Source organism: Mytilus californianus, unplaced genomic scaffold, assembly GCF_021869535.1.
Source record: "Mytilus californianus isolate M0D057914Y unplaced genomic scaffold, xbMytCali1.0.p SCAF_1, whole genome shotgun sequence".
Taxonomy (NCBI): domain Eukaryota; kingdom Metazoa; phylum Mollusca; class Bivalvia; order Mytilida; family Mytilidae; genus Mytilus; species Mytilus californianus.
The window spans coordinates 80,026,149-80,041,454 of record NW_026262581.1 but is presented as its reverse complement, the minus strand read 5'-3'; the positions used below and the strand labels follow the sequence as shown (position 1 = coordinate 80,041,454).

At 29.5% G+C, this 15,306-nt stretch overlaps 1 long non-coding RNA gene across 1 annotated transcript; it reads left to right on the top strand.

The window, feature by feature from the left end:
* The first annotated feature begins 11,455 nt into the window (after positions 1 to 11,455).
* LOC127708898 (uncharacterized) lies at positions 11,456 to 14,704 on the top strand. The gene is made up of 3 exons (XR_007985430.1): positions 11,456 to 11,525; positions 13,853 to 13,916; positions 14,526 to 14,704. It is a non-coding gene; the product is annotated as an uncharacterized LOC127708898 (long non-coding RNA).
* Positions 14,705 to 15,306: the final 602 nt, after the last annotated feature.

Genomic DNA, 15,306 nt, shown 5'->3' with positions numbered 1-15,306 from the left:
TAACTGCTAAATACCTGATTGACTTTGACTGTAGACTTTTCTTTAGTTTCTTCAGAGTATAAATGAGTTGGATCAAAACACAACTTAACCTATTCTAAGTGTTAAGGGTATTTAATTTCAATATTTTATAAAGTTTTCACCATTTTTTACTATTGATAGCAAGGCTTAGGGTTTGTGCACTAGATTATACTTTTTTCACAAGGAGATGGTCACTGTTCCTCAACATACATTAAAGAATCTGAAAAATTTGTAAAGCTAAGCTTGAGGTTGATATGTTAGACACACTTAGGACCCATACCTTTTTTCTTTGAGAATTTTTACAAAAATTACTGAATTATATTGTGTATTTTAGCTAGCTTCCACTCGCTTTTTTTAAAGTTTGAAAAGATACATTTAGAATATTTATCGTTAAAAGGGGCATACGCTATAATTTAGACAAAAATAACAGTATTTTTTTTATAAACAGTAATTATAGAGGAGTAATGAAGTAATAATTTGCTTTCAGCAGCTAGTTTGGTTAAATTTGTAAAAATTGTCTCAAAAACATTGCGGATATATTAGTGTTTTCAAAGACAATAATTCAACCTGATTTTGGTCTGTATGTATGCAACATTTAAATTGACCCATAGTAGTAGATGGTTGCACATATGCTCAACATGGTCAGATATTAAAAAGAAAAGAATGTCAAAATAAAAAATGAAACACTGGAGCCAACATGAGGAACACAAAATAAAAAAAATAAACAAGGGAGCCACAATTAGGAACGCAGAATAAAGAAATGAAACATGGTAGCCACCATGAGGAACTCAAAGTAAAAAGTTATAAGTAAAATACGGATAAACAGGTACAAAATTTTTAAAAAATTTTCTTCTAGATACTAGCTTTTGATCATAAACAAGCTTCTGTCCAAGTTAGGTACAAATACAGGATAGTTTAAGAAAGTTATTAAATTTTAAAAACTTTAACCACAGATTGAATGTAGTTAATATTGTTTCCTGGCAGAAAAACTAAGTCCATTTATAAGTAAAATACGTAAAAAATTTAATTTTTTTTTAACAAATTTACTTCTGGATACTATCTTATGATCATAAACAAGCTTCTGTCCAAGTTTGGTACAAATCCAGGATAGTTTTAAAAAAGTTATTAAAATTTTAAAAACTTTTAACCACAGAGTGAATGTAATGTTTCCCGGCAGAAAAACTAAGTCCATTTACAAGTAAAATACGGAAAAACAGGAATTTTATTTTTACAAAATTTACTTCTTGATACTATCTTATGAACTTAAACAAGCTTCTGTCCAAGTTTGGTAGAAATCCAGGATAGTTTAAGAAGATTATTAAAATTGCAAAAACTTTAACCACAGAGTGAATATTTGTGGACAACGACGCAGACGGAATGTAGGATCGCTATGTCTCGCTTTTTCGACTAAAGTCAAAGGCTCGACAAAAATGAAACATGGGAGCCACCATGAGGAACACAAAATAAACAAATGAAACACAGGAGCCACCATGAGGAACACAAAATAAAAGAAATGAAACCCAGAAGCCACCATGAGGAACACAAAATAAAAAAATTAAACACAGAAGCCACCAATGAGAAACAGTTCAGGTTGCAAACTGATTTGGCTCACAGGTAAAACTCAAATATTTATGCTTCCACTTTTGACCAGTTTGAGAGAAACTTTCTTTGAAAAGTATAAATCTTATATTTTATTTTTGACAGCAGTCATATCGCTTGAAAGTTTCATGGAAAAGTGAAGTAAAAAACTAATAATTTTTTTTAATATGTTTTAAGATTTTTTAAAGGTTTAAAAGTTTCTTCAAAGAATTAAAAATAAGGTTGGTTGATCCATTTTATTTTATATATTTTCATGTGTAATGTTTGTTTATATATATATTTCATTTCAGAGTTCACCCACAGATGTTTAATTTATAATTTTGATTTTTGCAGATGCAGCGAAGAGGATGTTTCAGTTATAGACCTTGAATATGGCTCCGTTGTAGCAGACCAGGAAGAGTGGCATATAGTTTCCGTAACTCTATACAATAGTAACAAGATCACTCTACTCTGAGCTTGTTAAAGGGCCTGTTTGATGAAAGTGACACCAACGTTCTCCGACACACTACTAATTTATGAATTTTATTTTTGTTACAGATGCCGACCAGAGGATGTTTCAGTCATAGACCTTGAATAAAGCTCCGTTGTAGCAGACCAGGAAGAGTGGCATATAGTTTCCGTAACTCTATACAATAGTAACAAGATCACTCTACTCTGAACTTGTTAAAGGGCCTGTTTGATGGAAGTGACACCAACGTTCTCCAACCCACTACTAATTTATAAATTTATTTTTGTTACAGATATAACAGCACAGATATTTACTAGTCCATACGATGGTAACAAGGTAAATCTACTCTAAGCTTGGTAGAGAGCCTGCTTTGATTGAAGTGACAAGAATTTTCTCAAATAAATCACTAATCTTTATTGTTTGTTTCCATTACAGAGTTCTTACAGAGATGTATAGGTATAGGGTATTGTATTATTTATGAATGTCTTTATATGTCATATGTGTGTAAATGCTTGTCTTGAAGAAATATCATGTGGTATTAATGTCAATGAGATAAAACACAGAAGAAATAAACTTAAATACCTTTATAAAGTATCAACACCATTCTAAAGATTTTATAAATTCTACAAAGACTATGGTACAATATCAAACACCATTACATGTATCGGCTGGTTGAACTTATCAAGATAATTAAAAAATAACCATGTTGGACATGGGGGCAATCTAAAGCCATGGGTGAAGAATGGCAGACAAGCCAATAGTCAAAAGAAATGACAGACAAAAGTCTACAAAACACTACTCTGAAAACTAAAACTGGTCCAACACCAACACAACCAAAGACCAGGGATGATCTCAGGCACGGAGCACAAACCCAATCAAAGACCAGGGATGATCTCAGACACGGAGCACAAACCCATCCAAAGACAAGGAATGATCTCAGGTGCTGCAGAAGGGTAAGTATTTGATATGTTAACAAATTTACAAATTGACCAAGTTAAATGCTTTTTTTCATTCATTGCCTTAAGAATTTCTTCAATTTCAAATGTTAATACCTTTGTGACACGATAAAGATGTCGCATAATTTTCAAATATATTTTTCAATTTAAAGGTTAAATTATAGTTGACAAATGATAAATCTCTATTTTTCAAGTGTTATTAGAAAAGTTTGCCTAAATGAATTTTTACATTTAAACTTTCCCAAAATTTAGTTGATGGACCTTTTTTACAGAAAGTATTGTTTATTTTTTGTAACTGTCATATTAGTCAAGTTAAAAAATGACTAATGATGACTCAGTCTTACTGCATGAAAACACTGGTATCTTGCAACGATGTTAAAGAAAAAAAAACTCAATGAAGGGGAGGTAACTCGTTTAAATTCTGATACCAGTCTGAAGCAGTATTCAACTAATTGAGCCAATTGTTCTACAAGATCCCTACACCAATCCCTGATAAGTCATTCATGTATATCTAACATGCACAAATTGATTTTGAATTACAGCAAATAGTCTTCATTGTTGATTAAAATTGAAAGTTTTAAAATAATCAATGGCCAAATATTCTCAGAAAACATTTTGACAATATTTTATGGTTAAAAGTTTCTGCTTGTAACTTTAGATATTTATGTGAAGTATTTAGTAGTTGGAAAAGATATGACCGGGTTCAGATTAATTGAATTTCATAATTCTATTCAAATATATATTTAGATCAAAATTTCAATCCAGTAATTTAAATGTCTATCAACTTTTGATGATTTGAAAATGCACACATTAATTTCTGAATTAGTTATTATTATATGAAAAAGTCTTCATTTATGATTATGATAAATATTCACCGTCAAAATTTTTAATGATGTTTCTGAAATATTATGATGAGCATTTTTTAATTGTAAAAGTTTTCATTTTATTTATTAATTACAACAGTAGCCAAATGATCATTTGATACATGATTGGCAAGGACATAAGCGCCTATTAAAAGGAGTTCTTGTCAGGGGGTTCTTGAATAAGTTTCATTTTATTTTAAAACATACCAAAATGTATTTCCTTATAATACCAATCAAGTTTTAATTTTAACAACAATTTTTAGTGCACAGTTCATGAGTACATGTAGTTTAGTATTTGGACAAAAAAAGAAACTAATCATGAATTTTATAGTGATGTATAAATTAAAATTATTTTGTGACTTTAAAACCCGGAAATTTAATGAATTTAAAATCAAAAAGATTGGTTTAATTTGATTTCAACATACAACAAGTATTCCCTTACAAATTTACAATTGGACTAAATTTTCTTTTTGAACGCATTCAAAAAAATTGTATATTTTATAGTTAAATTAGGTATGTGTTAATATGCAAAAAACTTGGAAGCAAAAATGGAGGTTGAAGATTAACCCAGGGAGGGATGCCCACTTATTTAATTTGTAAATTTAATATCAAAAGTGATTTATGCAGAGATGGTGAAAGTTGCAGTGACTTTGGATGTGGTTTATCAGGTTGTAATACATTTCTCTATATTTACTCCACAACCGACTCTCATTTGATCCCATCATTATCGACAGATATTTTTATAACAGTTTTGAACATAGTCTTGTTAGCTCTATCAGTGCTTTTTTAAGGTGAAAATGGGTTTTTCAGGATATGCAGTTTTGTTTGTTGTACTACAGTAAAAAAAAGTATCATTAAAATTAAGATTTCGGATTTTTAATGAAACAATTTTCTTCAGAATTTCTTTTTTCAATACATCATGATTGTCAGATTGTTAAATTACATAGTACTTGACAATAATTTAAATTCATGGTTAAGTGCATTCAAAGTTTTGCAGCAGAACATTTATCTTTTATCTTGAAAGTTTTTTTTTGTAGACTAAGCAAATATCAAATTATCATTTCAGAAATACATTGTGCTTTGAGCGCTGCGTCTTTACTAACATGTAACATAGTTACTGCAGTAATTCCTTTTGGTGTCAAAGCTTGCAGTAGGGTCTGGTTGTATCTTCCGTTTGTTTCATTTGTTCTTTGGATGGTTCTATGGTTTTTCGGTATTCTGTATATGGTGTGTATCATTCCAAGGATTCTTTATATGTAATTCTGAAATGAAATATTTGATATTTTTATAGTCATTAAGATTAAAAAAAAGCAATGTTAGAGTATACATCTGCTTTGAACTTTGAATCTGTACAATAGTCATTCTTTTACTCATTTTCAAAATTATGTTTATAGCAAATATTTTAAATTCAAATCTAAAATGTATTTGACATATTATGAAACATTGGAAGTGAAAAAAAAAAGAGAAAACATATTTTCGTATACTAAATTAAATTCAAGTATAGTGAAAAATTATCAAAAAAGTTATATTTACTTTAGATTCTTAAAATTTGTTTCTGGGTAATTGCTTTTTCAAAGCACTGATTGCTAACAAGGTAATCATGAAGTAAAAGTAACATTCAATTACAGTCCAATGTGTTTCTCTTATTTACATATTATCACTCAATGTTTTGACCAAAATGGAAGAATATAAATATATATTATATTAATAATTTCAAATGTCCAATCAAACTTTCATTCTGGGTCATCTGAAACTATCATCATCTCCCAGTGTTATTTCAAGTTATCAATCCTGATATCATGCAGTAGTAGTCTCTTTTTGCTTCAAATATGTCAACTTTGGGTTAATTTTTAACCTTCACCTCAAACACTAGGCTTTCATTCATGCATAAGATGATTACTTTAATTAGCTGAATTCATGATTTTGACCAAATCTCAATTCACAGCCTTTAGAAATTTATTTTGTCAAAAACTTAAATTTGTGGTTCACCTGAATCCACAAAAAATTAGTAACCCGGGAATAACAATGAATCCACATTATTCTCTTTTTTCTAACAACATACTTGTAATCAAATTTCATCATCAAGATACAAATGTTGCAATTTTTTTTATTTATTTCTTTACACAGCTGTAAACCAGTTTTATGTATAGTAAGGGAGATAGCTTGCTTCAATTTTGATATTATTATCAAATTCAATTTTCTAAAACGATTTTTGGGAACAGGCTATTTTTTTATGTCTTTGTCCATTTGGCATCAGATTTTACTAAAATCATTGTAATTTTATTCTATTTAAAAATTTATAGTAACTATTTTGTTTAAAATTATCGGAACATAATTAATTGACAACTTGTTTTAATTTGACTTTTACATGACATTTAACAATTGCTCATCATGATTTGTAGACAAGATTTGTAAACTTTGGACTTTGATCCTTTTTGAAACTATATTTCAAAAAAATGTTTCATTGTCAATCCAACATGAATCTGAGTGCTGTACTTTTAATGGGGATCCTAATTTAAACTCATTAGTTCCAAGTAGTTTCCCATTGGTTCATAGTTGCTTTCATTAAACAGGGATCCTATCCAAGACTCCCAACAATTTTCAAGAATTGCATACAATCAATTGTATTAACCAAGCAGTTTAAATTAAAATCGGACCTTGTTCCAGACTATGGGGGTTTCAATAATAGCTTTTTTATCATTTAATGATGTTAAAGAAAACCTATTTTAGTTTTTACTTTGGTTTTGTTTCCTCTCCCAATAGCCAAAAAGAGCTGTTTCCTGTAAGTCTGTATATTGACTGCAGCTGGTTTTCTTTTGACTGTTATCCAGTAAAGGAACCAGTGGTTACCGAGAGTTCGACATGTCAGTCCATCTCTATTAATGTCAAGATATCAGTGATTTTCTTTCTTTTCCAAAAGAAATCATTTGAAACAGTCTTATGAAAAACAAATTTTGATACCACAAACCAATATGCTATCAAACTTAATTTGGGAAAAAAACATTACTTTTTGAATTGGAAATTTTGGAACTATTTTTCTTCAAGTATTATAGTTTCAAAAACAAAATTATTAAAGTATCACATGTTATTTGAATTTTGACAACTATTTTTTATTATAAAGAATCAGTATTTTTATCATTTCTTTGGATTTACAATTTTTCTTACTAAATTTAAAGATTTCATACTACATACTGGTAGTACCATTTTGCATCATTTTTGTATGTTTTTATTTCAGTGTTTTTTGTACCACCAAACTTCACAGAAAGATTGCACACATGTTGAAATTGTGTACCTGCTAGTATGGAATTGCTATTTTTCCAAAATTTGTGAAAATTTTTACCAAAATTCACAAAGATGTCCACAATTTTTTGTAATCAACTCCTGCAGTTTTAAATCTAGATCTTTGAAACTTCACACAATGATTGCACGAATATTTAAGTTGTGCACTAGGTACTATGGAATTTTTCGATAATTTTTTCCCCATTTTTCTTGGAAACTCTTTTTCAACTAAAATGATGGTACCAATTTTTGTTTTTTACCCATATCTTTGGAACTTCAGAGAATTTGCAAATTGATTGAGGTTGAGCATCAGCCCCCTTTTTTACATTTTATATTTCCATATATTTAAATTTCATTAAAGACCATTCTCTATTGTTTAGGAAAAATTTGCACAACTCAGCTATTTGAGGCTTTGATCATTTTTTCGAATATACATGACTACTATGTGCATGATGAGTAAACCTTAAAAGAAGGTATTCTATTAAACTATGCTTCAAAATATTTAAAAAAATGGTGTTAGTCAATCACTATACTGTAATTTTTTATTACATTTTTTTCATTGTACTGTCCTTTTTTAATACATTTGTTTAAGTATTTACATATCAGATGTCTGCTAACTAATATAAAAGCTATTATTTAGAGCTCTGTAAATAAAAAAAAATATAAACATAGTTCTAAATAATACTTTTAATGGGAAGAAGAAATTGTGGGGTACCAAAAACATTTGGTAAATTTTCAAAATACAAGTTACCTGTTTAAAAGCACATCCATTATTTTTTCAGTTTTTTATGTATTAATTTTATAAATTACTTGTATTTTACATCGAGAATTACTCCAGTAGCCATGAATAGAAAAAGAATATGTTGTGAGATGCTTTGGAACAATCCTGTGAAAATTGTATATTTGATTGGATACAATGGAAAGAACATTTCATTAATTGGATACAATGAAAAGAACATTTCATTAATTGGATAAATGGATTCAGTGAACTGATTAGCATACAAATCTATGATGAAAAACATTTCAAAGTAGCCAGGATAGCAGCTCCAAGGAAGATGGTCAATTGAATCTTCAACAAAGTCTGAGGCTTTACCACGAAAAAAATAAGGCAAGTTTAATTAAGCCAACCAATTTGTATACATTCTGTAGAAATATTTCATAAAAAGTGAATAGTAAGACAACACCATTGACAAAATTATTTTATCAGTTTAATATTTAAAGTTGCCAAGTACATGAACAAGAAAGCAAAAGTAAGTCCAGAAATAGGAATTAAATTTCAAGGGGATACTAGTACATTTAACAGCAACATTTGTTTATTCAATGGGAGATAACTCTGTAAAATGCAGATGATTTTTGTGCAGTTGAAATTCAAATCATAAAACTTTGACTTATTTTTTGTTTTCCATCTTTTATATTCATTTTACAAACTGGTGTGAAGGTTATACTACTGTGTACAATATATAGAAAATGTTAGGTTCAATTGTTGCCAGAAAAATGGATTTGTAAAATATGTAATGTCAATTTTAATTTCTTTTTAGGTTATTTCTGTCACATTTTTTCATGGTGTGGGAATAAGACTTGGTGGTCTTATACAGCTAACATGTAGGTAGGTACCAGTATGTCATTCCTGTTTAAAAAAAAATGTATTATAAAATTTCTTTGGAAATTGGCTCTCAGGCTTGAAGTCTTATAAGAAATTGGTCAGAAGTCTACTCTTTCATTTATCAGTACCATTATATGAGTAAATTTAATCTGATAAATTATGTAAAAGTTTGCTGGGTTGCTGGATAGCAATCTAATCCATAGGTTCCCAAAATCTATTGCAAGTTTATAGACTATTTCTATTTAATATACATACCTTTTACCAACAATGATCCTTTTAAACAATTTTTAATGACTAAACGTTTTATATTGCAGGTTAACATCACAGCTTGTCCGTAAGGATTGAGGCTGAGAATGGCCATTGGAGCTGACTTTTATGGTAAGAACTAATAGAGAGATTAATGAACTAGTCATCCAAGAGTATATAAATACCATAGATTTTTATTATGCACAGATGTTGATCATACATTTTAATGTTTATAATTGTATATATAATCTCAAAGGAGGAATCAAGATAAATTAGGGAAGTCAAAAATTGTAATGAGGAAATCTTGTCACCACTGTCTTTTTGGTTTTCTAAAATTATTACCATATATAAAAATAAGGTGATGTGGTATGATTGCCAATGAGACAACTATCAACCAGAGACCAAATGATGTGGATGTAAACAACTAAGGTCACTGTACTGCCTTCATCAATGAGCAAAAAGTATACTGTATAGAGTAAGGTATAAAAAGCCCTAACATTGACAAAATGTGAAACAATTCAAACAAGAAAACCAACTGCCTGATATATGATAAATCAAATGAAAAACAAATATGTCAAGCATAAAAAAAACTAGTTTTTCATACTTTTTTTCTGATAAAGAATGGTAGTTTTAAATTGATGCCAACACTTTTAAACAAAGTAAAAGAAATGTTATATGCATCATCATTATGATCCCCGGTTAATTATTTTTTTGCATTGAATATTGTTTCAATTTTTTAACAAATATATTTAAGAACGACTATTTCTTTTTCAGGGGACTTTTTTCTGTGGCTGCATAAAATGTTTGTGTGGTATAACTGCAAAGAATGTAATTCACACAATTTTTGTGTATGTTTGAGGAAATGTTTATATTTTTTTACAAAAAAAAATGTGTAAAGGTTCTCCATTTTCAACAGTATTGGAAGTTCTAGCTTAACTTGTATTTGAAATTTCAAAATTTCTCATTCTTTTTTTCATTTAAACCCATGGCTGTATTCTGGTATTTCTACACATGTCCATTTATCACTCCATTATTGTCTTGACATTTTTTTTTTTGTTATGCTTATAAGCTTATATAAATATGGATACTGAACTAGTTTTTGGTATGTAGTTTTGAAATAATGAAATTAAAGTTCATATCGTATTCATTTTTTTCCCCCATCTGTCAAGATTAAATTCTTACTTTGAAAATGAAGTGAAATGGACCAATTTTACTTGAAGATCTACTTTAGATATCAGTATATGAATAATGGTCCATGAGTCAAATAACTTCAGTAGGTTAAGAATAGAGAATCTAAAAAGAAAAAAAAAAAAAAACGTTATTTTATTGCAATGTAATTTTTGGGTTTCCGAATTGTTAGATATATATTTTTTTAACCTTTTTGTTATTTTCATCTGAATTAAACTAAGTTGTTAAAAATAGATTGATGATTGATTTTTGGTGTTTAACACCACTTTTAGCATGATTGGCTATATCTTGGCAGCCAGTTATTAATGGCTGAAATTGGAGTGCCTTGAGAGAACCACAGACTTTTGGCAAGAAAACATGCAATCTTGGTCAATTAAGATTGATTAAATGCCCATACAACATGCAGGGTTTGAATTCACAACCTCAATGTTGACAGGCTAGTGATTGAGTAGAACTACTTGGACCACTCTGCCACCAAGGTCCTAGGTGAAATTTTAGTAAAAAATGTACTAAATATTTTTTTGAATATTGTTGGATTTTTGGTATTACAGCAAGGATGTGGAGTCCTAACATGGTGAAATTTAGATCAAAGGGAGGTAATTTATTATAACCCCTGTTAAACTCCACATACTTGAAATTCCCTCAGTGTTAGCTTTTTAATATTTTCTTGAATATTCACTTTTGTACAACTTTTTTCAATATCAGATGTATCATACCTAATATTGACTATTATTTAGAGCTCTGTAATAAAAAAAAAGATGTAAACAGAGCTCTATATAATAGATATGTAGGGTGGGGAAACTCATGGGTCATAAAAAATGATTTGGTGAAATTTTTGAAAAAGGTTATTAGTTGAAAGTGCATCTGATATTTTTTATATATATAACTTTATGTTTAAAAAGAAATGCAGAAAAAAATAGATTGACCATAATATGAGGAAAGCCACCTTGCCAGCCAGGAGAGCAGCTCCATGGAAGATGGTTAAGTAAATCTTCAGCCAAGTCTGAGGCTCTACCTAGAAAATAAGAAGGCAAGTTTATTTGAGCCAAACAATTTCTATACATTCTCGAGAAATATTTGCTAAAAATGAGCATATTGACTTTGTTTTTCCATCTTTAAAATTAATTTTACAAACTGATGTTGATGCTATATTATTGTGTAAATGAAGTTAGAAATCAGAAAAGTATTAAGTAAATTTTAGGTTGACAGAATTGATTTGTAAAATTATGTAATGTGTCAATTTTTATTTCATTTTAGGTTCTTTCTGTGACATGTTTTCATGGTGTGGGAATAAGACTTGGTGGTCTAATACAGCTAATATGTAGGTAGGTACCAGTACCAGTATGTTATTCCATGTTAAAAAAAGTAACAAATGTATAATATAGTGTTATTGAACGGTTGTTTTCATATTAATCCTATATTATGTTCAAGTAGTCGTATTGGGTTGAGGTTAGCTGTATTGGCTCGAGGTGTAGCTGAGGGCCAATACAGCTGATGAGACCCAAAACGACTGTACAAGGACATAATACAGGATTAATATGAAAACACCCATTTTATGACACCTTATTAACCAATGACTTGGAATATCAACCAGAAGCTGATCGAGGACAAATTCCACGGTAGAAAAACTCCTACATGAACAATATAAACTAATTGGGTTTTTCATTTAAATGCAAGGAGAGTTGAATAGCCCTAAAAATTTATACACATTCATCAGTAAATAACTCTGAGCCTCTTGATTTTAACACATGTTGCAAGCTATCTCCCATCAAAATGATGTCATTGACGTTTGTAAACAAAATGGAAATGGCTAGGTTAGAAGTACGTGGTGAGATGAAGAAAAAAGTATGTGAAATCCATCTAGTGCCGAGGATAGCATTCACAAACGACCCTTTTCAGGGCCATCATTATTTTACAGAAAGAGTTCTTTTTTGTTGTATATATGAGGCATTTTAAGACACAAAATAATTCTCTGATTAGTGTTTTGACATTTTGTTACGGTACTACAGTATACTGGGTTAACCCCATTAAGGTGGTCAAAATATTAATACGCGTAGAAGAGCTTCTTAAACATGCACTTTAAATAGTTCATGAAAGGCCCATCTATTGTTAGTTTGGTATAATTAAACAAATGTTGCCCCTTCCAAGCCATGCATATCCAAGATTGTCAACCCTACTGCACCCGCAGAGAAATAGTCTTTTACGGTTGACAATTCTGGCAATTCACCCTTTCAACGGTCTTTAATTTATATATACCGGTGCTTAAAGAAAAATTTATATCATATGATTAATAACAACTTTAACATCAAATTTGTTGAAATCTAATATTTCAAGTAATACACACATCCATTTTCTGACACCTTTTTGAACCAAAAACCGTAAGTTATTATCCTGTGTTAAGACCAGTAAAAATTCTGTATGAACTGGTTTTTCTGTATCAGACCTGTATCAACGACCAGTTCTAAGACACATGGAATTGTATTAACTGGACAATTTATAATGTATTTTAAGTCATTGGTTAATAATAGAAAAATTTTAATATTATTTGCTCTAGGCTTGAAAGTTTATACGAGTTTGGTCAGAAATCTACTATTTTTGTTTATTTGTATTATATGAGAAGATTTAATAAGGATCTGAACCGGCGCGGGACGTTTGCACTTTTTCATAGGACATTTGCGCTTTTTTAAATGGACATATGCGCTTTTTTAAATGGACATTTGTGCTTCAATTTTTAGGACATTTGCGCTTATTTAAAAAGGTCGTTTGCGCTTTTTACATAGGACATTTGCGCTTTTACAATATTTGCTTCTTATGAATTCCATCCTATTTAATCCAGGCTTTGGACCGGTAGGTTTGACCTGGCAAAGTTAAGTCATAATTGTCATTATTGTTAAAAGTTTGATAGTCATTAATTCATAGCACAATCGTGTTTAAAAGTTATTTTATAACACATTAATATTGTTATCTATAGCTAAAAGTTAACATTCTAAAGACATAAAGACGTGTATAGTCATCACAAGTCATTTTTCGCTTGGTATCTGAAGCTCAGGGAATGAACAAATTTAGCTCTTGTAATCTGTCCTCCTGGTATTTTGCCAACATTTCAAATAAATATTCTAGTTTCTCTTTCTCAACTATTTAAATGAGGTCCCTGTTCATCAATATCACAAATTTTATTGTAATTAACCGACTGTTATTCAATGATAAAAATCCAACGTGACATAAATCAAAAATTTCCTTTACTTGTCTATAACTTTTAAACTCTATGTTCAAGACTATGTCAATGTGAAGTATCTAAGCACATATATAAGTTGAATTTATTTACGTAATTATTACAATTCATTAAATCACAGGTAGACGTCTATAGGTAAAAAGCGCAAAAGTCAGGTCAATTTAATACAGGTGTATCAAAATTTAAAGTGCAAATGTCCTATCGTGTTACAGGTAAAAAAGCGCAAACGTCCTGTGCCCATCTGAACTGATTATGTAAAGTTTGTTTGGTTGTTGGATTGCTGTCTAATTGATATGTTCTCAACATCTGTAACATATAAATATAACCCATTTATGTATAATATAGATACAGTATACCAACACAATATACCACCAGTGATCCTTTTAAACAATTTTGAAAACTAAGCATTTTATATTTCAGGTTAGCTTCACAGCTTGTCTGTAAGGATTGAGGCTGGGAATGGTCATTGGAGCTGAAATTTATGGTAAGAAACAATACATAGATTTATGCCATATATATTCATCCAAGAGCATATAAATGCGATAGATTTTTATTATGCACAAATGTATATCTTACATTTTAATGTTTCTTAAGTTATAATTGTATATATAATCTGGAAGAAGGTAAATAAAGAAGTAAAAAACTATAATTTAGGAAAATATTATGTTTTTTGTTATCTTAAATAGTCCCATATATAAAAATTAAGAGATGTGGTATAATTGCAAATGAGACCAAATGATGTGGATGTACACAGCTAAAGGTCACATTACAGCTTTTAACAATGAGTAAAATCTAGACTGCTTAGTAAGCTATAAAAGGCCCCAATATGACAAAATGTGAAACAATTCAAACAAGATCTCCACCTGCCTGATATATGATAAAACAATGAACGAAAAACAAATATGTCGGACATCGACCATACTTTTTTGTTTTTTGGTAGTTTAAATTTATGGTAACAAATCACTTAAAAACTAATGAAAGAAATGTATGCATCATTATTGTAATGCCCAGTTAATGATTCCTTTGCCAGAATAATGTTTCAATTTTCATATAGTTTGACAGATATGCTTCAGAATGTCTATTTCTTTTTCAGGTAACTTTTACTGTGGCTGCATAAAATGACTGTGTGATATCAATGTAACAGTGAAGAATGTAATTTAGACAATTTTTGTGTATGCTTGAAATTTTTTTTATAATTTTTTACAAAAAATAAAAAAAAATAAAAAAATTTGTGTAAAGATTCTCCATTTTCAACAAGATTGGAAGTTGTAGGTTAACTTGTATTAGAAATTCATAATTTCATTTTCTTTTTTCCATTGAAGCCCTATGGCAATATTTTGGTAGCTCTTCTCATGTCAATTATTGCCATGACATATTATTTTTTATTCTTTTTTTTTTAAATGAAGTGAAACGGACTAATTTTGCTTGAAGACCTACTTAAGAAATATTAATAATGGTCCATGTCTAGTCAAAACACTTCCAGTAGGTTCAGAATGGAGAATCTAAAAAAAAAAAAAAAAGAAAAAAGAAAAAAAAAAAGAAAAAGAAACAAATGTCATTTTATTGAAATGTAGTTTTTGGTTTCCAGAATTGTTAGATATATGTCTGTTCCAACTTTTTTTGATTTTTAGCTTAATTGCTAACAACTTTTAAGAATATCTTACGAGTAGCATAGTTGAAGAACATCTTGATGAAAATAGATTGATCTTAGTGTTTAACTCCACTTTTATCATGATTGGTTGCCAGTTTTTATAAGTGAAGGAAGCCAGAGTGCATAAAGAAAACAGGAAAGAAAAACAGGAAATCCTAGTCAATTAAGATTGGAGTTGAACGCAAAGTGAAAATTAAAATACTAAATGTTTTGAAATGTGTTT